The 14,065-nt window shown below is 32.3% G+C and overlaps 1 pseudogene; it reads left to right on the top strand.

Annotated features, from left to right (window-relative positions):
- Positions 1 to 15: 15 nt before the first annotated feature.
- LOC139526428 (Na(+)/citrate cotransporter-like) lies at positions 16 to 12,672 on the top strand (annotated as a pseudogene).
- Positions 12,673 to 14,065: the final 1,393 nt, after the last annotated feature.

Raw genomic sequence — 14,065 nt, 5'->3', positions numbered from 1 at the left:
ATTGAAGTATTACGAATGGGTTATTTCAAAAGAACTAAAGTGAGTGGGAATGTGAAGAGAAATATTTCAAGATGTATAACAGTCAAACGAGTTTCCGAGTACTAAAACTGTACTCGAGTACTCGGCCTATCGATCGAGTACTCGTTGCCATCTCTAATAATAATAAAAGTTTCATCAAAATGTTGACCAGTTAACTAATACTTTTCTTTGCATAATTTTATCACATATAGTTTTTGGGACATTTTGTAAAATCAATGGTTTTCGAATGAAAAAAAGAGCTAAAGCTAAAAACATGGGAAATCTAGATGGATTTATTTCGCGCCAATTTCATATTTTAATATTATAAAAACACACAATCCTTTCATTGTAAATGCTTTTTTTAATTCCGTTAATTATATACTATCAACAAGGATTTGTATAGTCTTACTATACAAATCCTTGCTATCAATTAAGAACAATTTTATAAAAAAAAAAAGCTCGTTATTTTGAAACAGTACAGCGAAAATAATTAACATATACAAAAATTTTAAAATGGAATTAAGAATTGAATTATAAGAAATGACTGTAATATTTTTCTTGCCTATTCGAAATAACATAAAAAAGTTGATGCACACATTAAAAAAATCAGTATACACTGATGTGTTGTTATATATTATATAAAATAACAGTTACATGTAAATTTGATTTCCATCCATTTGTATATCATTATATTCTACTATTCTAATAATAGTACAATGCAAGTGCATGGTGAACACTTTTCTGTAAAAATTCGAATTTTCTAAAAGATTGGATACGAGTAGGCATTCATTATTTCCAACAAAACAATAAAAGAGTTACCGGTCCTTGCCGGTATTGTCACAAAACGTTCTTTGAGATATTCTTCCGCATGCTTTGACACACTTTTTCGGTATGTGTGCATTGATTTTAACAATGATTGTTTACTTATATATATCTAACTACAAAACATTTTCATATTATTGATTTTTTTGTGAACAAAAATATTTTTATCAGTATTTCTTGAAGAGATGTATTTATATCAAACGATAAGGAATGTTATTTTGCACTCGTTTATGTGCGCGTATTTATCATGTTTATAGATCGGTTACAATCTCAAAACTAATTTACAAAATGGAAATCTAGGCGACGGCAATATTTCGGAATGACCTCAAGATCATCGCGATGTAAAAAAAATAAAATCTCTTCAATATTAATAATTAGCAGGATACATTCCCTTTTAAGTGCCTTTCTGTTGCAAATTATCATATATACTTTTGCGGTTAAGATATTTGATTAAAAAAACACACTTTTTTTTACAGGAATCAAAATGTGAGTATGGACTTCTTTTAATGGTTGTACTATGGATTACGGAAGCCCTACCGTTATATGTTACAGCAATGCTGTCAATCATTCTGTTTCCACTGATGGGTGTATGCAGAGTGAGAGATTTGGCTTCTAACTATTTTTCGGTAATACTTGTAATAGTTATAGCATGTTACATATCAAAATCATATGACACAATTTCTTGTTCTTTAAATGTGTTTTTATTAATTTACTGTTTGCAAACGTATGATTTGTTCGAAATAACAAGTGTTTGCCTTTTTAACTATTTTGATCTGAGCGTCACTGATGAGTCTTATGTAGACGAAACGCGCATTAATAGTTATCAAAGGTACCTGGATTATAAGTTATACGCGTGGTACCTTTGATAACTATTGGAATCTAACTTATAAACATGTATACTAAACTAAGTCTTATAGTGTGGACGTTTTTGTTGTGATATTTATTACGAATCCATAAATGATCAGCGACAAAATCCTTAATTTGGCTTATCTTCTTTACATTGAAAGACACATTTTTTTTGTTCTTATTAGGTTTTTTCTTCCGCTTATTTTATTTTTTGCAAACTAAATGTATCACAAGATGGCGCTTTGTTTAGTTTATTATATCGAACAGATTATACGCTTTTAAAACTGGCCCTGAAGCCACTTCTCGCAACCGTAAAAGATACGGACAAATTCATTTTATCTAATTGCTCGCTATTTCGTCAGAATGCAGTGTTTAGTTTTGACCGAAGTGTTCAATATAACAGTTATTTTCTCTTAATATGCAATTTATGTAAGTAGTTTTTTTAATTCCTATCCTTTTATTTATAAATATTCTTTTGGGTCCGTAATGGTGTGCTGTACATTTTGCAAGGCCAAAATATATTTTTCGTCTTCAAATGACAACATAGGCTACACATATCATTCTGGTTATCCCAAGGAACAGTTATTTCTTTGATGATGAGTTGTATAATCGATTCTTATTCTCGTTTCATGAACCATTTTATTTAATACGGTAAATTTTCAAAACACCTAGATCTTCTCTCCTAAATCTAATAAATATTTGTTCACAACAATTAATCACAACATCTAAGTAAACTCATCATAGATACCAGGACTAAATTTTATATCTACGCCAGACGTGCGTTTCGTCAACAAAAGACTCATCACTGACGCTCGAATCCAAAAAAGTATCCACAGCTGGTGTCATCAGATTTAATGCAATGTGAATTTCACCCCAATAAAAGGTTTTCTTAAACTTTGATAATATTTTTCTTAGAAAATTCAGAATCATTCTTAAGTTTCTCTAAATCAACTGCTTTCAGACACTGTCGATTCTCTAAGCAGTACTTTTCATTGAATAATCTACTTTTTAGGATGTAATATTTGTATTCCTGGGTGGTATGTCGGTAGCAATGTGTATAGAGAAATGGAAAATACATACACGATTTGCTCTCAAGTTATTCTTGTTTCTAGGAACATCTACTAACTGGTAAGATTATTTACTTTTGTACTTTCTATTGGAGACCGCATCTGTCATGTATGTGGTCTCATAGTAGCATGCTTGCCTTGATAGAGTTTGGTAGTTCAAACAAAAATCTTGAAAATTAGTTTTGAGTGTTTTTCAACCAAACATACAATACTAAGGAGTACAAAAACCATTCTTTTTCTGAATCCAGAACCATGCGTAATGTTGGATGCTAAGCCTTCCTATAAATTGTAATTTTGTGATCTTGTATAAAGCGAGCATCATATCCATGTTCCATTAACATGTTTTCGTCCTAATCTTACAATGAACTTGAAACTGGACGTCACAATTAAGACAATGATTGTGACACAGTGATGATTGTTGTACCCATATCTTGACAATTTTACCTATTATGTCTTTTTTGTTCACGCATCGTTGTAAATATAATGAAATTCGATGCAACTGTCATACAAGTGAAAGGTTTAGCGCTATAAAACCAGGTTCAATCCACCATTTTCTACATTTGAAAATACCTGTCCCAAGTTAGGAATATGATAGTTGTTGTCCATTCGTTTGATGTATTTTATCATTTGATTTTGTCATTTGATTAGGGACTTTCCGTTTTGAATTTTCCTCGGAGTTCAATATTTTTGTTATTTTACGTTTTATCATCTATGACTATTGTGTCGATTTGTACATTTGTGTTTGTTGCACATCTTTGTTTAACTATTATATTTCATAAATTATATTAATGGCGGCAATTTTATCGTCTGTCGAATTAAAGTATAAGCTTGATACATTTGAAAACTATTTACAACACTTGGTCGATGCCACTGCTGGTGAACGTTTCGTCACCGAGGGTATCACCAGCTCAGTAATCAGCACTTCGGTGTTGACATGAATATCAATTAAATGGTCATTTTTATAAATATCCTGTTTACAAAATTAAGTTTGCATTTTTTGAAATACTAAGAATTTTCTTATTCCTGACATAGATTACATTCGCTGTATTTGGCATTTTTGAAATTTTAGGTCCTCAATGCTCTTCAACTTTGTACTTGTTTGGCTTTATAACTGTTTTGAACTGAGTGTCACTGATGAGTCTTATCTAGACGAAACGCGAGTCCGTTATGTGTGAGGTTTAAGCTAGTTATTTTTTGGAAATATGTATGTCGTTAGCCACACTCTTATATTTATGAGTTTTGAACATCGGTATACTACTGCTGCCTTTATTTATATTCAGTGTTTTTAATTGAGTTGGCTGACATTTGGATTCATGGTTACAACAGGGTTTATGTCGATGTGGGTCGGCAACACAGCAACAACACCAATGATGCTTCCAATCAAATATATATATATATGTAAAACACGTGTTGTTTTGAGTGTTGAATATCAAATTTCTGCAGGTGAGTGTGCAGCTGTTCATAATTCGAGTCATATAGAAAACATACACTGTGCGATGAATGTTTGTTCTGAATTTCTGTCACGTGATGTTGTCATTCAGCGATATTTTGTTTAACTATGTTATATAAGCCGTAGGTTCGGCTAGCCGTAAAACCAGGTTTAACCCACTTTTTTTTTAAATATCCTGTACCAAGTCAGGAATATGGCAGTTGTTATCTAATAGTTCTTTTTTAAGTATGTTGGCGTTTGGTTTTGGTGCTCATCAGTGTTCCTGTTGTTCCTTTGTTTTCTCTTATAGTTGATGTGTTTCTCTCGGTTTTAGGATGTAACCCGGAATTGTTTTCTCTCAATCGATTTATGACTTTTGAACATTGGTATACTACTGCTGCCTTTATCTACTAAATTGGTTTCATAATGGAATGTATCTAACTTGCGAACTAGACACCAAGCCTTGCGGACATAAAACTTTCGAGTCAGTTTTTTGTACTCGTACTCGAAAATCAACCGATTAAAATGCTGTATTTCATGTTTCGAGCATGATTTTTGTGCTCCGAGCACTGAGCAAAGTTTTATGACTTCAACCCCAGATCAGTTCGGTAAGTTAGAAACCTAATAAAACAGGTCATTTCTAAATTCAATAAAAAAAAATATACCATTGCTTATGTCACTCCATTCATTTCATTGTTTTGAATATATGTTATTGTTATTATTATTGTAAATTATCATATATCCCTTAAAGGTTCTAGAGAAATGAAAATTAAAAGTTACAGGTTTGATTCAAGTTACCACCCTTAAAAGTGTCCACAATTCTTCTACATGGTCAATTTGTTTTAGTCAAGGACGATACGAGCGTAATACCTCCACTTCTAGATTGGGAAACATTTGTGCAAAAGATACCATGGGGTGTTACACTTCTAAAGGGTGGTTGACTTGCTCTGGCATTCGCATGTCAAGTATAAAAATATTCTTATTAAGATTTTATCTTCTGTTATGTCAAATATTATTATATATCAAACATGTAATACCTTCGATGTATATTATATAGTTATATATCAATGAAATAAGAGGTATTGTGATGATTCATACATTTAGAATTCTTTATCAGATGATGAACAAACATTTTGGGGTGAGAAAGATAATAACTGCAATATTCTAAAAGGGACATTATCTACCAAATACGCTTTTAGCAGCCAGATTGGTTCAATTTTGTCAAAATAAGCTTAGAAACATCGATGATGAAATATTCACTTACAAGTGAATACTTCGACCTCGTTGAATCCGTATTCACGTGACCTCCACGTTAACACTTTAGTTATTGATGGTTTACGCATGAATTAGGCATGTTCGTTTGCTAAAAGGAAATGAATCTCAATATTGAAAGTGAAACAAAGGTTTCGATCACATGCATTGTAATTTGTTTATTTATAGACATTTTTATAATTGGGTAAACGTTTTATTATGTTACAAATTAGATATGAGTTATTTGAGTCAAATGGATGAACTGAACATGAATTTGACAGCTAATGGCGTTTTAGGTGGATCCGATGGCAAACTTAAGACTATGTTTATTTTTATTCCGTTTCAAGGAATACTTGTAAAAATTAGTGTTGTCAACGGTTAACCGGTTAACCGTTCGAACGACCGAAAATACCGAATACCAAAATCGCTAACCGGTTAACCGGACTTTTTTCAATTTTGGTAGATTTGATATATTTGTATAGAAATCATTAAATAGTTATGTTTTATTTAAACATTGTCGTCGTGTTAATTAATTAGACAGATCAATTATCCAGTATATTGATTGTTATTGTTAATCCTAAAAACATAAAATTAATTAGAACTTGTCTCTCAGCTTGGGGCAGGATCTTAAAGAAACATAATTAGTTTACATGTTTTTTAACAGTAACTTTAAATCAGTAATGCGATTAAATTTTATGATTTACTTCATAAGTTCGTTTTTCATCTATTTTTGTGTAGACCTACATCTAAATGTGCAACCTCCGTCGTGCAAGGCGTAGTCTTACTTGAAACGAATTGCTTACTAAAAATTGATTTCTGTATCATTTTGGTCTCTTGTGGAAAATTGTCTCATTGGCAATCATACCACATCTTCTTTTTTATAATTAAGCATTTCAAATTGAAACACTCCACATTATTTTCGGAGACAACAAGAGAAAAGAAAAGAATAATCGGTTTCAGACATATTCAATCCTACGAGATATAGAAGTTTTATTTTATTTTTCAATCTTAAGTTGGTACAGACGCTATAGTTGATACGGTGTATCTGATTATTAAAGATCAAACTTCGCCAGGAATCCTCAAAGCAAGCCGTATAATGCCAAAAGGACAATATTAAATTTTAAAAGCGTAAATTTATGACTTGGATAAAAATACATGCATGCATATATGGATATGAAACTGAATACTATTAACACATCGTGTGTTCCCGTGATATTAGTGATAACCTTCATATATGGTATGCTCAAGTCAACCACGTTTTAGTCAGGTGTTGTTGTTTTAAATAAACAAAAGTGTTTGACCTCTTAATATCCAATGTTTCTTTGCTGGTGACATTTATTTTCTAGTAGATAATTCTTTCTGTCTTTTAGGAATATGGACTATCACTATGGTTAGGTGCACAGCTGTCAGTATTTCGAGACGTACCCGTTTGGATTATGATATTTATCATGTGTACTTTTGTTTCCTTGACAACCGAAGTAGTTAGTAATATCGCCGCATGCAATATTGTCCTTCCCGTATTGGCAAACGTGGTAAGTTCAACGGTCACCTTTGTCATTATATCAGACGCGTTTAATTATCCACTTCCACAAACTGTTTGTATCCTAATCCACAAACAATTATCAAACTGTAAGAAAAGAGGCAATGTGTTTTCTGATTTTTTTTAACCCTGAATGCTTACATTGCCTATGTGAAATTTTAAAATTGTTTGTATAAACATTGAACGACAAAAATGTGTGACGTTTTAAAATTTTCTGACGTCAGACACTCGAATCAATGAATGTGTTTGTAGATAGATGTTTTTGTGTTCTGTTAAATTGTTCCTTTTAAAATTGTTACACGATGATGACTGCTGTATCCATATTTTGACTATTTTATTTATTATAAAATTGAGAATGGAAATGGGGAATGTGTCAAAGAGACAACAACCCGACCAAATAAAAAACAACAGCAGAGGGTCACCAACAGGTCTTCAATGTAGCGAGAAATTCCCGCACACGGAGGCGTCCTTCAGCTGGCCCCTAAACAAATATATACTAGTCCAGTGATAATGAACGCCATACTAATTTCCAAATTGTACACAAGAAACTAAAATTAAAATAATACAAGACTAACAAAGGCCAGAGGCTCCTGACTTGGGACAGGCGCAAAAATGCGGCGGGGTTAAACATGTTTGTGAGATCTCAACCCTCCCCCTATACCTCTAACCAATGTAGAAAAGTAAACGCATAACAATACGCACATTAAAATTCAGTTCAAGAGAAGTCCGAGTCTGATGTCAGAAGATGTAACCAAAGAAAATAAACAAAATGACAATAATACATAAATAACAACAGACTACTAGCAGTTAACTGACATGCCAGCTCCAGACTTCAATTAAACTGACTGAAAGATTATGATTTCATCATATGAACATCAGACACAATCCTTCCCGTTAGGGGATTAGTATCATACCATCATAACATATATGAGAAGAACATAACCCGTGTCATGCCAACAACTGTTTTTAGAATAAATGTGTTTAGTTCCGATGCAAAGACCTTATCAGTGACTCAATATTAATTCCAAAATATGCAATCTTTAATGACTTGACAACAGTATCGTAATTATATCCCTTCTTAATAAGTCTATTCAAAGGTTTTGTAAGTTTCTGAGGTGAATACTGACACCTTTGTGCTTTATAAAGAATATTTCCATAAAAAATTGGATGTGAAATACCTGAACGTATTAGAAGTCTGCATGTTGAGCTATATTTACGAATGATGTCTTTATACCGATGATAAAATTTAGTAAATGTTTTGACTAGTTTGTGATATCGAAAACCCTGGTGTAATAATTTTTCAGTAATACATAAATTTCTCTCGTTAAAATCTAAAACATTGTTACATACACGAGCGAATCGTACAAGTTGAGATATATAAACACCGTAAGATGGTGACAAGGGAACGTCACCATCTAAAAACGGATAATTAACGATAGGAAATGAAAAATCATCCCTTTTATCATAAATTTTAGTATTCAGCTTTCCATTAGTGATATAGATATCAAGATCGAGAAAAGGGCAGTGGTCATTGTTAGTATTAGCTTTATTTAAAGTAAGTTCAACAGGATAAATTTCATTAATATACATACTGAAGTCGTCATTATTGAGAGCCAAAATATCATCCAAATATCTAAAAGTATTATTAAATTTGTTTATCAGATGTTGTTTCGATGGGTCTTTGCTTATTTTTGTCATAAATTGTAACTCATAACAATACAAAAATAGGTCCGTAATAAGTGGTGCACAGTTAGTCCCCATTGGAATTCCGATAATCTGACGATATACGGAATCCCCAAAGCGAACAAAAATGTTATCTAGTAAAAATTCAAGGGCATATATAGTATCAAAGCATGTCCAATTAACATAGTTTTTTTGTTTATTGCTACTAAAAAATGACCTAAGAGAGTTTGAACATATATATTCACATTCTGATTTTTTGAATACCCGATGTCTTTTTAGTTCCCGCATCATTGTAAATATAACGGAATTTAATGATACTATAAACAAAGTGATAGGATTAGCGCTATTAAACCAGGTTTAATTAACCTTTTTCTAAATTTGAAAATGCCTGTACCAAGTCAGGAATATGACAGTTCTTGTCCATTCGTTTTTTATGTGTTGCGTTATTTGATTTTGCCATGTGATTATGGACTTTCCGATTAGATTTTCCTATGATTTCAGTATTTTTGTGATTTTCTTTTTATTATCCACAAACTGTCTGTATACTTATTCAGTAGCCACTATCAAACTGTAAGTTCAAGAAAACAGTCCCATCTCTTTAAAATTACATAAAAAGTTCTATTTTCTATCACAACGATAATCTCTACTTTGCATATTTTTAAAAATGAGTATAACAATATAAAAATAAGGAGATGTGTTAATAGTTGTCAAAGGTACCAGGCTTATAATTTAATACGCCAGACGCGTGTTTCGTTAAGACTCATCAGTGACGCTTAGATCAAAACAGTTATAAAGCCAAACAAGTACAAAGTTGAAGAGCATTGAGGACCCAAAATTCCAAAAAGTTGTGCCAAATACGACTCAGGTAATCTCTTCCTTGGATAAAAAAAAATCCTTAGTTTTTTCGAAAAATTCGTAAGTAATAACCATTTATGACTTTGTCGTTATCTGGGATAATGAGTTAAATGAGTTATTTTCATACAGGCTGCTGGTATGCATGGCATATCCATCCTACATATTTAATGTTACCTGCTACTGTCGCCTGCTCGTTTGCTTTTATGCTTCCTGTATCTACGCCGCCAAATATCATAGCATTTTCATACGGGTACCTTAAAGTTACTGATATGGTGAGTAAAATTTAGAATCCAATCATTTAACTTGGTTTTTTTTTTTATCACTAAGTAATAATTCTAATACTCTATATATTCATGACAAGAACCTTGCAATTGAATTGAACCATAAACCTGAACGAAAAACAACATTACGTATAAATAACGAATTTCTGAAAACGTCTGGTAATAATTCAAGAATTGCTTGTCAGTTATCATTATTTTTGCATTGTCAAACTTGCAAAGCGCCCTTACTTAATTCAATGAAGATAGTTTAAATGAGGCATTGGCTGTTAAATTCATGTTCACTGATTTAAATCAAATTCTAATGTTTGATTTATAACATACTAAAACATATAGCCAAATTACAGAAAGTCTACAATAAGCAATTTACAAGGAATGAGCTCGATGATATGTATCATCGTTTCATGTGTATTTGGTTTAGATGCCATCTAATCAACTATTCAGTTAACCTCCGAAGACTGCTGACTGTAATATAACCCGGTATAAATCTAAAAATATCTATATATAGATAGTGAACTCGTGCAATTGGATTTTTTTGTAGTTTTGTTTGATTTCATATTTTAGGTAAAAAAAAATATTAATGATCGTTTTTACCTGTAAAGGAATAAATTTTTGTAGATCGAATCAGTCAATCTAATGATTAACTTTTGTTTCGCTTTCAGATTTGACATATTTTTTTTTCTTTTCATGACTGAACTTGTTTAATTCACGCGTAATCCATCTCTAGCTTAGAGGTTAAATTGAAGGTCACATGAATACGGACTCGATGAGGTCGAACTATTCACTTTTAAGTGAATAATGTATCATTGATGTAGCTTATTTTGACAAAATTGAATCATATTGGCGAACTTTTATTGAACTACTTCACTTTCATTAATGATTGAAAAAAACACTTATTGTAACATTTCTTCATATCTGGTAGCGTATGCCCCTTTAAACAACTATACTGCATATGGTCTAAAAGAAAATAAGAATACAACTAGACAAAATAATCTTCGTAAGAAACTGATATGCTTTTTATGTTTTCTGGTTTAAAACCAAGTTATTAAAAATGAAACTCAAATGGAACTTTCGACATGTTTCTCCTTCATAACAATGCTTAAAACCAAAACAATAAATTCACAGGATGTATACAATCATGAGGATCTATATTACCAAAAAGTAAAATCACAAAAATTCAAAATGGAAAGTCCAAGATCAAATGGCAAAATCAAAACCTCAAAAACATCGAACGAATGGATAACTACTGCCATATTCCTGACTTGGCAAAGACATTTTTTATGCAAAAATAAAATGGTGGACTAAACCTGGCTTTATAGCTAGCTACACCTGCCACTTGTATGACAATCGCATTAAATTCAATTATATTGACAACGATGTGTGAACATTATAGGTAAAAATATCAAAAAATAGGGTACAGCAGTTAGCATTGTGTTATAATCTTAATAACCATAAAAACAAACATATAAAAATTATGTAACAAAGGGAAAAAAAACATAGACAATGCACATTAGCAAAAATGAATACAAAAACTTATCAGAACAAAATGGCTGGGTGTATAAGTAATGAGCCATAGCATATGTAACATAGAAACACAAAAGGCATAGAAACAAAGCACATTAGCAAAAATGAAAGACTAGGCTAAAAAGGAAAAGGGAATAATAAAGATCAACCAAAATCCTCTAAATTCGTGTTTACGTGTGACGATTATATCGTACCCTCCTAACCTCGAGCGTGTGATGTCATGGATAAGATCCCGGTTTGGATTAAACTGTAAAACTTCAAATTTGGAATGTTTTGCTTCCATACCATTCAGTCGGCATTTAGAAATAAGAACAAAAACTTATCGGCTCTGATCATGAGTATACATTACTTTTTCGAATAGGGTGACTAGTCTCTCTTTGGAGTGTACCCTGTAAACTAGAACATAAAACATCCGACTTTGTGGGTCGATCTAGTACGAAATAAAGGCAACGGTAGTAAACCACTGTTCGAAAGTCATAATTCGATTGAAAGAAAACAAATACAGGTTACAAACCAAAACCAAGGGAAACACATCAAATACTAGTATAAGAGGAAAACAACGAAACAACAGAAACACTAAAGTGCAACAACAAAAAAAACGACAATGCAACACACACAGAAACGAACTATAAGATAACAAATGTCATTTTCCTGACTTGGTACAAACATTTTATTAAAAAATGGTGGGTGTTTTTTTTTCTGGCTTGCTAAACCTCCCGCTTTTATTGTAAAGTTAAATATAACACTAAAATGACGTCATTACATGACAGGACAACAATACAATTAAGTGGAAGAACATTCAGGACAGAGAAATACACCAATAACCAATACAATAGAACATTACGACATTCTAATAGTTATTAAAGGTACCGGGCTTATCATTTAATATGACAGACGCGTGATTCGTCTACATAAGACTCTTCAGTGACGCTCAGGTCAAAATAGTAAAGAAAGCCGAAGAAACAGAGTTCACATTCACATAACGTTAACATGTGCTCTTTCTGAATATGCATTGTGTTTGTCATTAGATGTTTAACAGCCACCAATCCATCATTTTTTTCATAATCATTTCTAATTTCATCAACGGGAAATAAATGAAACAGATGTAATTTTTTGGTGGTTTTTTTTCAATTTCAGATGAAGATCGGAGTATTCCTAAACTTCAGTTGTGTGATAATTGTGACAGTGGCCATCAAAACATATGGAGCAGCATTCTTAGATCTACATGAGAACCCAGACTGGAAACTTCTCTCAGATCAAACAATGAATCTTAATATATCCAACATTAATTCTACATCGTTACAATGATTTGTTTTAAGACGAGTGTCTTGAGATTATTGAATAAAAGATGAAACTGTTTGTTTTTTGTTTGTCTGTTTATTGATATTGCCATCATTATAGTGCTATATAGACCATTTCACAATGTATGTTGTTGTCGTACTTCATACCAATATAAAATCAAGAGATCGTGTATAATATCAGAGGAATCCAGAACAAAATTGATTATTAATTAGAGTTCTAAAAACATATATTACAAGTCATTTTAAGTCATAATTGAGCTCTATTTGCTTAGTCGGACAATTTCGCAATACATTTTTGTAATTATAATGATATAAAATTCCCTTATGTCTGCCTTAAATTCTATACACGTCGTACTTTATAGATAGGAGGAAATGTGCGTTTTGATTGCCAATTGCATAACTATCTACCATAATTAAGGGACCAAACGATGTGAATGTAAGCAACTATAAGTAACAGTATGGCCTTCAACAAAGAGGGAAGCGGGCGGAAATTTGGGGAGAAGGGAGTAAAATAACATTTTTTCTGAGATTTTGACCGATTTTCGTCGGAAAGTACGGATGAAATTAAGGTTATGGTGAGGGAATTAGGAGTTGGAGGTAAGGAAGCGGGGATCAAGGGCCCCTGAACCCCCCCCCCCCCCCCACCCCCACGATATATATCAATGTTTACAACTTATCTAGATAGAAAAACCTACTGTTGAAAAAACTATGATTGATACCATTCCTAGCCTGTGTTACACTTTTAAATAAAGGATTTAACACCCAAAATGTATGTAGAGGTAACAAAAATTAGCAACACTCAATGCAAATCAGCCTGCAGTTCCAATAAAACTAAGAATCAACAACAAAGTTATTTCGTATACAGTAGTGCATTTTTTTTCAGATACAAAAACGCAAATTAAAAAAACCCGATCGAACCTGCTCTATACAAAGAAAATTGTTTATGTTTACAGTGTAGTTGGTACTAATTTTGGGACGAACTATATTAAAATCATGTAAAAGTCTATCGACTCTAACTCAAAATACTTATGTTAAGGGGGTTTGTAGTTTAGTTCGACAGCTTCAGCTATACTAATTTTTGACCTTTTCAAAACTGGACCAAAATTGAAAATCACTACTTTGCTGAGATATTTATGCCCGAAAATCAAAGGACGTCACGATAACCTATACTTCGAATCGTCCAACTCGGGATAGTAGAGTCTGCCGAGTTTACTCGACTGACACCGAACCCCCTGAGTTTGACCTTTTGAACCTACCCTAGTAAACTCGACTTTAACACTGAGTCGCGGGTTTCAAGATGGCGTCAAATAAATGCAACAACACAAAATTAATACAAAATGTCTGAGGTTTTTTTACCAAAAATACAGCCGAAGAAAGTAGCTGACCAGGGGGAATTTATTTTTGATTGTATTTCGGAATCAACAAATATTGGTCATGTGTGTATCAACTGT

The sequence above is a fragment of the Mytilus edulis genome, chromosome 6, assembly GCF_963676685.1.
Source record: "Mytilus edulis chromosome 6, xbMytEdul2.2, whole genome shotgun sequence".
Taxonomy (NCBI): Eukaryota; Metazoa; Mollusca; class Bivalvia; order Mytilida; family Mytilidae; genus Mytilus; species Mytilus edulis.
Note: the sequence above shows the minus strand (reverse complement) of the source record. Positions and strands in the feature narration are given on the sequence as shown.